Source organism: Camelus ferus, chromosome 8 (genome assembly GCF_009834535.1).
Source record: "Camelus ferus isolate YT-003-E chromosome 8, BCGSAC_Cfer_1.0, whole genome shotgun sequence".
Lineage (NCBI taxonomy): Eukaryota > Metazoa > Chordata > Mammalia > Artiodactyla > Camelidae > Camelus > Camelus ferus.
Window position 1 is genome coordinate 7,317,217 of NC_045703.1, and position 9,654 is coordinate 7,326,870.

The 9,654-nt window shown below is 36.6% G+C and overlaps 1 pseudogene; it reads right to left on the reverse strand.

The window, feature by feature from the left end:
• Positions 1-1,758: 1,758 nt before the first annotated feature.
• LOC102504931 lies at positions 1,759-8,951 on the reverse strand (annotated as a pseudogene).
• Positions 8,952-9,654: the final 703 nt, after the last annotated feature.

Below are 9,654 nucleotides of genomic sequence, written 5' to 3' on the forward strand. Positions count from 1 at the left end.
TAAGCTCAGAGAACTTCAATAACCTTTGTCTCTTTGCATTAGTGAGGACCCATCAGGAGCCATACAGATTAAAGAAACTACTGGTACCATTTGTTGGTCTCTCAAACAGTCCAATCTGACTGGGGGATTTATTTGATCACTTGCAGCAAAAATCAAACTGTCACCCTATCTTAGGAGGGCACAGGTGCTTCTTAGTTTTTAGGAGTGATGCTTGATATCAAACATGAAGCATTTCTAAATACTGAAAACTTCAGTTGGAAGTCTACATAGGAAGAAATAGATGATTCTATATAAGAAGAAATAGATTCTTCCATTTGTAGAAAGTGAATGATAGTTGAAAGTTTGATAAAGGAGGAAGAATTTCAGAATGGCATTTATAAAAAATTTGAAACCAAGATGTATTTCATATATTTTTGTCTCTTCTTTTTCAGAAATTGCCAATTTGATATTTTTCCTCAAATTTTCAGAGAGAAAAAAATTTGTTGAAAGGAAAAGAATGTTTAAAAAAAACTATTTAAAAGATAATTAGCATGCATATGTGAATTGGAAGAATAAACCCTGAGCTTTTGTTGTTTTTGTTGTTGTTCTTGTTGTAAATTTTATAAAATTTTGATCATATAAGTAACATAAGACTCCATAAGGGAAAAAAATAAATTCATTTAACTATTTCTCTGTAAGTGGGTGATCTAATTGTTTTTTTTTTCTCTTAAAGTGGATTGTATTCTTTTTTCTAATCAAGATTTACTTGTATAAATTACAGCTCTACAATATAGTCATTCACAATTTTTAAAGGATATAGTACATTTGTAATATTATAAAATATTGACTATATTCCCTGTGTTTTACAATATATCTTTGTAGATTATTTTATACATATTAGATGTACCTCAATTCATTATCCCTATCTTGCCCCTCCTCTTTTCCTTCTCCCTACTGGTAACCACTTGTACATGGTTTGTATCTAAATCTGTGAGTCTGTTTCTGTTTTCTTATATTCATTAGTTTATTTTTTAGAGTCCACATAAGTGATACACAGTTTTTGTCTTTCTGTGTCTGACTTACTTCACTGAGCATGATACCCTCCAAGTCCATCCATGTTGTTGCAAATGGCAAAATTTCATTCTTTTTTATGGCTGAGTAATATTCCATTGCATATATATACCATGTTTTCTTTATTCGTTCATTTGCTGATGGACATTTAGGTTGGTTCCATACCTTGGCAGTTTAAATAACAGTGCTATGAACATTGGAATGCATGTATCTCTTTAAGTTAGTGTTTCTGTTTTTTTCAAATATATACTAAGGAATCAAATTACTGGATCTTATGGTAGATCTATTTCCAGTTTTTTGAGAAACCACCATATTGTTTTCTATAGTGGCTGCACCAATTTACATTTCCATCAACAGTGTACAAGGATTCCCTGTTCTCCACATCCTCACCAACATTTGTTGTTTATGATCTTTTTGATGACAGTCATCCTGACAGGTGTGAAGTAATATCTCATTGTGGTTTTAATTTGCACTTATATGATAATTAGTGATGTTAACCATCCTTTAATGTGACTATTGGTCATCTGTATGTCTTCCTTGGAAAAATATTTTTTAAGCTCTTTTACTTTTCCTCTTCTTTAATTTTTAAAAACACTTCAATATTTTAATGTCCTGACCAGCAGCAGTACAAACACTAAAAACAAGGGGGTTTTTTTGTTGCTGTTTCTTTGCCCAGAAAAACAAAACAAAAACAAACAAAACCCCCAAACAGGAAAACAAACAACAAAATCCCCCAAACCACATATTAAAAACGGCAAGCTTTTTTATAACAATAATTAAAGTAATAAAAACATACAAAACTTTGTTTTGTTTTGTTTTTTAATATATATACACAGTACAAAGCTAAAGCACCTTTGAGTTTTCCCTCAAAATTCACGTTTGTATGAAAACACCAACCACTGCAGTAACAACGCAGTGTTACACACAGAGCTCGGTACATTCTCCCTCCCACCCTCACAGTAATAAAAAGGTACCTTCAGTTTGTTGATTTGCTTTATCTTTAGGTACAGAGCTTTTCCAGGCTTCAGTACTGTTGCTTTGTGTGCTCCTAGGATCTGTTACTTTGAAGGGAATTTAGCAGAAAAGTAACTGAAACAAAGAAATAAACCCTTTACTTAAAATGCACCCCAACTTCCTTCAGCTGAAGCAGGTCTCCTCCGACCCGGGGAAGAATGAGACCGGCCCCGACTGCAGCGAGAGCAAACTGGGTTCTCGAGGCCTGGGAACAGGGCAAGGAAGGGCACAGAAGCCGTGGGGTCCTATCTGACACACCCAGGGGCTACAAACGATCGAGTTCTAGTGTTGGTAACGGAGCCTTTGTTTTCAGATTAAAAAATGAGGGCCTGGGGAAAGAATACAACCGCCTTTAAAAAGAAAAAACTACGGGCATCCTACATCGGTTGCTCGCTGAATTACAAAGGTGATGCAATTGCACTAAAGTCAAGGCGAGTTCGTTCTTTTTCTGTGGAGCCTGGAATCCTTTGCTTCATGCATGGCACATTCTCATTTCTTAAGCTTCAAATCTGCCAGTGAAAAACATTAAATATTAAAGGTAATAAAACAGGTAATATCTCTATACTATAGGTTCGGCCTACTGCCCGGGAAACCGCCACCTAGGATATCCCTTAAAGTAACCCCTACCCAATGCATTGCAGGCAACGCAAGGCACTTGCGTAAGTGATCCAGCGCTGCCTGCAGTCGCTCCCTTTCTGAAACACTCTTCTGTTTCTGGCTCCTCGACTCCGCCACGCTGCGGGAGAGCTGCTCCGCGCTGAGGCTGAGGCCGCGGTGCTGGGCCTCCGGCCGCCTGCCTGCACTGCGTCTGGAACACCTGCCGCTCCAGATTTTGCTCTTCTATGGATTGCTGGTAAGCTTCAAAAATGGCCTCAATCCCTTGCCCCTTGCGCCTGGGCGTGGTCCTCATTGTCCTCCTCCCCGCCATCCTTGCTGTCCTCCTCCGAGTCCTGGTCCCTCTCCTGCGGGAGGGGCCCCTCCTCCCAGCGGTGTCTCCTGCTGCCCTCTGTGCTGGGGCAGGCAGCCGACTCCAGGCCTGCAGCTCAGGAATGTTGTCGTGGACGGACGTGTCAACCTTGTGGTTCTGCTCTGCAGACAGCACAGCTGCGGTTCCTTTATGCTTCCGCAGGGCCTCCTTGGGGGGCTGCAGGACGGACTCGTGGAACTGATGTGCAAACTCCTCGGCCACAAAGGTCTTCCATGGCTTGCTCTTCCCGTTGATGCTGTGAGACAGCAGCACGGGATGTCCTTGGGCGCGGGGGGCCCGGTTGTAATGAAGCATGTTCAGGCTCTTCCTGCCCCCGGGGCTCTCACTCAGCCTGGCCTTCTCGCCGCTGGCAGGAGCCCTCTCCTGAACTCATGACAGCCTCTGGGGCCGGCGCTGCCCCAGTCCCAGGCTCCGTGGCCTTCGCGATGTCAGACAAGGAAGCAGCGGACATCCACAGGCTTCTCCGTATCCAGAGAGGCTTGCTGTGTGGCTGGTTTGCTCAGGGAGAGAGCCGAACTGTCCTTCTGACGGTTCCTGAGTGGGTCTGCCACTGTTGCTGAAATTCCTCAGAAAAAATATTTATTCAAGTCCTCAGCCCATTTTTTAAAAAAATTTTCTGACACATAAAATGCAATGCATTTTTTATATAAAAATGTTTTCATTTTACCTTTATCTTTTTTTTTAATGGAAGTATAGTCAGTTTACAATGTTGTGTAAATTTCTGGTGTACAGCACAATGTTTCAGTCATACATGAATATACATGTATTTGTTTTCATATTTTTTTCACCATAATCTACTATAATATATGGAATACAATTTTCTGTGCTATACAGTATAAACTTGTTTATCTATTTTATATACACCAGTCAGTATCTGAAAATCTCAAACTCTCAATTTATCCCTACCCACACCCTCCCCTCCTGGTAACCATAAGTTTGTTTTCTTTGTCTCTCAATCTGTTTCTGTTCTATATATAAGTTCAGTTGTCTTTTTTTTTTTTTTTTTAGATTCCCCATATAAGTGATACCATATGTTTTTTTTTTTTTTCTCTTTCTGGCTTACTTCACCTAGAATGACATTCTCCAGGGCCACCCGTGTTGCTGCAAAGCACATTATTTCATTCTTTTTTATGACTGCGTAGTATTCCATTGTATAAATATACCACCACTTCTTTATCCAGTCATCTGTTGATGAACATTTAGGTTGTTTCCATGTCTTGGCTATTGTAAATAGTGCTGCTCTCAACATTGGCGTGCAGTTGTCTTTTGAAATAAGGATCTCTCTGGATATATGCCCAGGAGTGGGACTGTTGGATCATATGGTAAGTCTTATTTTTAGTTTTTTGAGGAACCTCCATACTGTTTTCCACAATGGCTGCACCAAACTGCATTCCCACCAGCAGTGTAGGAGGGTTCCCTTTTCTCCACACCCTCTCCAGCATTTGTCATTCATGAACTTTTGAATGATGGTCATTCTGACTGGTGTGAGGTGATACCTCATTGTAGTTTTGATTTGCATTTCTCTGATAATTAGTGATATTGAGTATTTTTTCATGTGCCTATTGGCCATTCATATGTATTCACAGGAGAATTGCTTGTTTAGGTCTTCTGCCTATTTTTTAGATTGGGTTGTTTGTTTTTTTGTTATTAAGTCTTATAAGCTTAAATATTCTGGAAATCAAGCCCTTTGTCAGTTTCATCTTTTGAAAATATTTTCTCCCATTCTGTAGGTTGTAATTTTGTTTTGCTCATGGTTTCCTTTGCTGTGCAAAAGCTTGTAAGTTTAATTAGGTCCCATTTGTTTATTCTTGCTGTTATTTCTATTGCTTGGGTAGACTGCTCTAAGAGAACATTGCTGAGATGTACATTGTGAGATAATATTTTGCCTATGTTTTCTTCTAGGAGATTTATTGTGTCTTGTCTCATGTTTAAGTCTTTAAGCCATTTTGACTGTAGTTTTGTGTATGGAGTATTCTAGTTTCATTGATGTACATGCAGCTATCCAGTTTCCCCAACACCATTTGCTGAAGAGACTGCCTTTTTTTCATTGTAGGTTCTTCCCTCCTTTGTTAAAGATTAATTGACCAAAAGTTTGTGGGTTCATCCCTGGAGTCTCTATTCTGTTCCATTGATCTATATGTCTGTTTTCATACCAGTATCATGCTGTTTTGATTAATGTAGATCTGTAGTATTTTCTGAAGACTGGGAGAGTTATTCCTTCAGCCTCATTCTTTTTTATCAGTAATGCTTTGTCAATTCTGGGTCTCTTGTGATTTCATATAAATGTCATTATGATTTATTCTAATTCTGTGAAATAAATCTTAGATAATTTGATAGGGATTGCATTAAATCTGCAGATTGCCTTGGTCAGTATGACCTTTTTAACAAAACTGGTTCTTCCAATCCAGGTGCATGGGATATCTTTCCATTTTATTAAGACTTCTTTAACTTCCTTAATCAATATTTTGTAGTTTTCCATGTATAAAGTCTTTCACCTCCTTGGTTAGATTTATTCGTAGATATTTTATTACTTTGGGTGCTATTTTAAAAGGGTTCATTTCTTTACTTTCTTTTCCTGTTGATTCATTGTTAGTGTAAAGAAATGCAACTGAATTTTGTACATTACTCTTGTATCCTGCAACCTTGCTGAATTCTTCAATTAGTTCTAGTAGTTTTTGCGTGGACCTTTTAGGGTTTTATATATATAGTATCATGTCATCTGCATATAGTGACAGTTTTACCTCTTCTTTTCCAGTTTGGTTCCCTTTTATTTCTTTTTCTTGCCTGATTGCTGTGGCTAGGACTTCCAAGACTATGTTGAGTAGGAGTGGTGAGAGTGTACAACCTGGTCTTGTCCCAGATTTTAGGGGGGAGGTTTTCAGTTTTTCACCATTGAGTACTATGCTGGCTGTAGGGTTTGTCATAAATAACTTTTATTATGTTGAGATATTTTCCTTCTATACCCACTTTGGAAAGGGTTGTTTATCATAAGTGGGTGTTGAATTTTATCAAATGCTTTTTCTGCATCTATTGAGATGATCATGTGGTTTTTGTCCTTTTCTTGTTGATGTGGGTTATTACATTGATTGATTTGTGTATGTTGAACCATCCTTGTGTTCCTGGGATGAACCCAACTTGATCATGGTGTATGATCTTTTTTATGTGCTGTTGGTTTCTGTTTGCTAATATTTGGTTGAGGATTTTTGAATCTATGTTCATCAGTGATATTGGTCTGTAATTTTCTTTTTTGGTAGTGTCTTTGGTTTTGGTATCAGGGTGATGGTGGCTTCATAAAATGAGTTTGGGAGTAATCCCTCCTTTTCAATCTTCTGGAAGAGTTTGAGAAGGACCAGTATGAGTTCTTATTTGTATGCCTGGTAGAATTCCCCAGTGAAGCCATCCGGTCCTGGACTTTTGTTTGTAGGGAGATTTTTTACTGCTAATTTGATTTCATTTCTGGTGATTGGTTTGTTCAGTGGTCAATTTCTTCTTGATTCAGTCTTGGTGGACTGTATGTTTCCAGAAACTTGTCCATTTCTTCTAGGTTACCCATTTTGTTTTCCTATAGTTGTTCATAGTGTTCTCATGTGATATTTTGTATTTCTGTGGTATTGGTTGTAATTTCTCCATTTTTCTTTCTCATTTTGTTTATTTGTGTGCTCTCTTTTCTCTTTTTGATGAGCCTGGCCAGAGGTTTGTCAATTTTGTTTACTTGTTCAAAAAACCAGCTCTTGGTTTGATTGATTTTTTTCTATTGTTTTTTCAATCTCAATCTTATTTATTTCCTCCCTGATCTTTATTATTTCCTTCCTTCTGCTGACTTTTGGGGTTTTTTGCTTTTTCTAATTCTTTTAACTGCTGGGTTAGATTGGTTATTTGACTTTGTTCTTCTTTTTTGAGGAAGGTCTGTATCACTATAAACTTCCCTCTTAGCACTACCTTTGCTGCATCCCATAGATTCTGTGTGGTTGTGTTTTCGTTGTCGTTTTTCTCAAAGTATTTCTTAATTTCTTCTTTGATTTCATCATTGACCCATTGGTTTTTGAGTAGCATGTTGTTTAATCTCCATGCTGTCATTTTTTTCTCCTTTGTTTTTCTGTAGTTGATTTCTAAGTTTAATGCCATTGTGGCCAGAAAACATGCTTGAAATAATTTCTATCTTCTTAATATTGTTGAGGCTTCTTTTTGTGCCTGAGTACATGATCTATCCTAGAAAATGTTCCATGTGCACTCACAAAGAATGTATATTCTATTTTAGGGGTGTAATGTTCTGAAAACTTCAACCAAGTCTTACTGTTCTGTTGAATCACTTAATTTTTCTGTTGCCTTATTAATTTTCTGTCTGGAAGATCTGTCCAGTTATGACAATGCGGTGTTCAAGTCTCCTACAATGATTGTATTCCCATCAGTGTCTCCCTTTATATCTGTTAGTATTTGCTTTATGTATTTAGGTGCTCCTATATTGGGTGCATATATGTTAATGAGTGTAATATCCTCATTTTGTATTGCTCTTTAATCATTATAAATGTCCTTCTTTATCTTTCTTTATGGCCTTTGTTTTAAAGTCTATTTTGTCTGAAATCAGTATTGCTACTCCTGCTTTCTTGTCATTTCCATTTGCACAAAATTTCTTTTTCCATCCTCTCACTCTCAATCTATGTGTGTCCTTCTCCCTAAAGTGTATGCAGCATATTGTAGGTTCTTGTTTTATTACCCAGTCTGCCCCTCTATGTCTTTTGATGGGAACATTTAGTCTATTGACCTTTATGGTAATTATTGATAGATGTGTGTTTATTGGCATTTTGAACTGAGTTTTGTAGTTGATTTGGTATTTCCTCTTTGTTCCTTTTTTTTTTTTTTTTTTTTTTGGTTTGATAATTTTCCTTTGTATTATCTGGGTTTCTTTTTAGTTTTTATGACTCTTTTCTCAGCTTTTGTCTTGTGATTACCCTGTTTTGCATGTATATTAACCCATTACTATATCTATTTGTTTTAAGTAGATAGTGATATAAGCTCAAACCCTTCCTACAGAAGAAAAGAAAAAGGAAAAATATCTGTAATTTTCTTGCTCCCCTCTCCCACCCTTAATGATTTTGATGTCCTCTTTTACAAATTTATGTTTATTCTGTTGTAATTCATTGTTGTTATCACCTTTCCAACTATGGTTTTCTCCTTTATGTAGCATCCTGCTTCTTTTCTATTTAGAGTAAACCTTTTAATATTTCTTTTAGTATAGGTTTAGTCTTGCTAAATTCTTTCAGTTTTGTTTTTCTGTGAAGTTCTTTATCTCTCCTATTGTAAAGGATAGCCTTGCTGGATAAAGTATCCTAGGTTGTATCTTTTTCTCATTCAGGACTTTGAATATATCTTGCCACTACCTTCTGCCTGTAGTATTTGTGTAGAGAAATCAGATGAAAGCCTTATTGGGTTCCCTTAAAACTAACTCTTTGTTTTTCTGTTGCTGCCTTTAGAATCATATCTTTATCTTTAACCTTAGCCATCTTGATTATAATATGTCTTGGTGTGTATCTGTTTGGGTTCTTCTTGTTTGGGACCGTCTGTGTTTCCTGTACTTGGATATTTGATTCCTTCTTTAGGTTTGGGAAGTTTTCGATCATGATTTCTTCAAATACCTCTTCAATTGTTTTTGCTCTTTCTTCTTCTTCTAGGACTCCTATTATGCAGAGATTGGCAAGCATTATATTATCCCATTGATTCTTTATATTGTTTTCATTGGGTTTTACTTGTCTTTCTCTCAGCTGTTCTGATTGGGTGCAAAGTCACTTATTCATTTCTCAGCATTATCTAGCCTACTTTTCACAGCCTTTAGCTCAGCTCTCATCTCAGCAAAGGAGTTTTCCGATTTTAACTGGCTCTTCTTTATAGTTTCAATTTCCATTTTGACATATTCTCTGTCTGTATTCACAGTCTCCTTCAGTACTTTGATCACTACTTTTTTGAAATCATGATCTAGTAGACCATCAGTGCCTATTTCATTGATCCATTCTTTCAGGGAATTTCTCTTGTTCTTTTAATTGGGAGTGGTTCTTCTGCTTCTTCATTTTGTTTATATTTCTCTGGCACTATATCTTATAGAATATCAGTTATCTACTGTGGTCCTGAAGGTGTTTATTTATTTAAAGTGGATGCATAAATAAAACTAAAAATATATATAAAAGAAGAAAAAAAGATTTGAAAGCAGAGTATAATTAAGAACAGAACAATACAAAGAGAAATAAAAATCAAATTAAGACAATTTTTTAAAAAAATTTAAAAGAAGAAAAAAGATTTGAAAACATAATATAATCAGTAACAGGAGAACAAAACTAAGAGATAAAAATCAGATTGAGACAAATTTAAATTTTTTTCATTAAAAAAATTAAATTTTAAAAGGGATTAAAAAATTAAAAAATGAAAAAGAAAAAGAAAAAAAAAGAGGATGTGTTCTCACGAAGACTGTATACTCCTAATAATTTTGTTGTGAGGTCTTTTTTAAGTGTGGGTGGTTGCCAAGTCTTCCTTCTATGCCTTTTGTTATCCCTTTGGTTGGAGGTGTGGCCAGTGTTGTGTGGCCAGAGCCTGCCCTGGCTATTAAGCAGGGT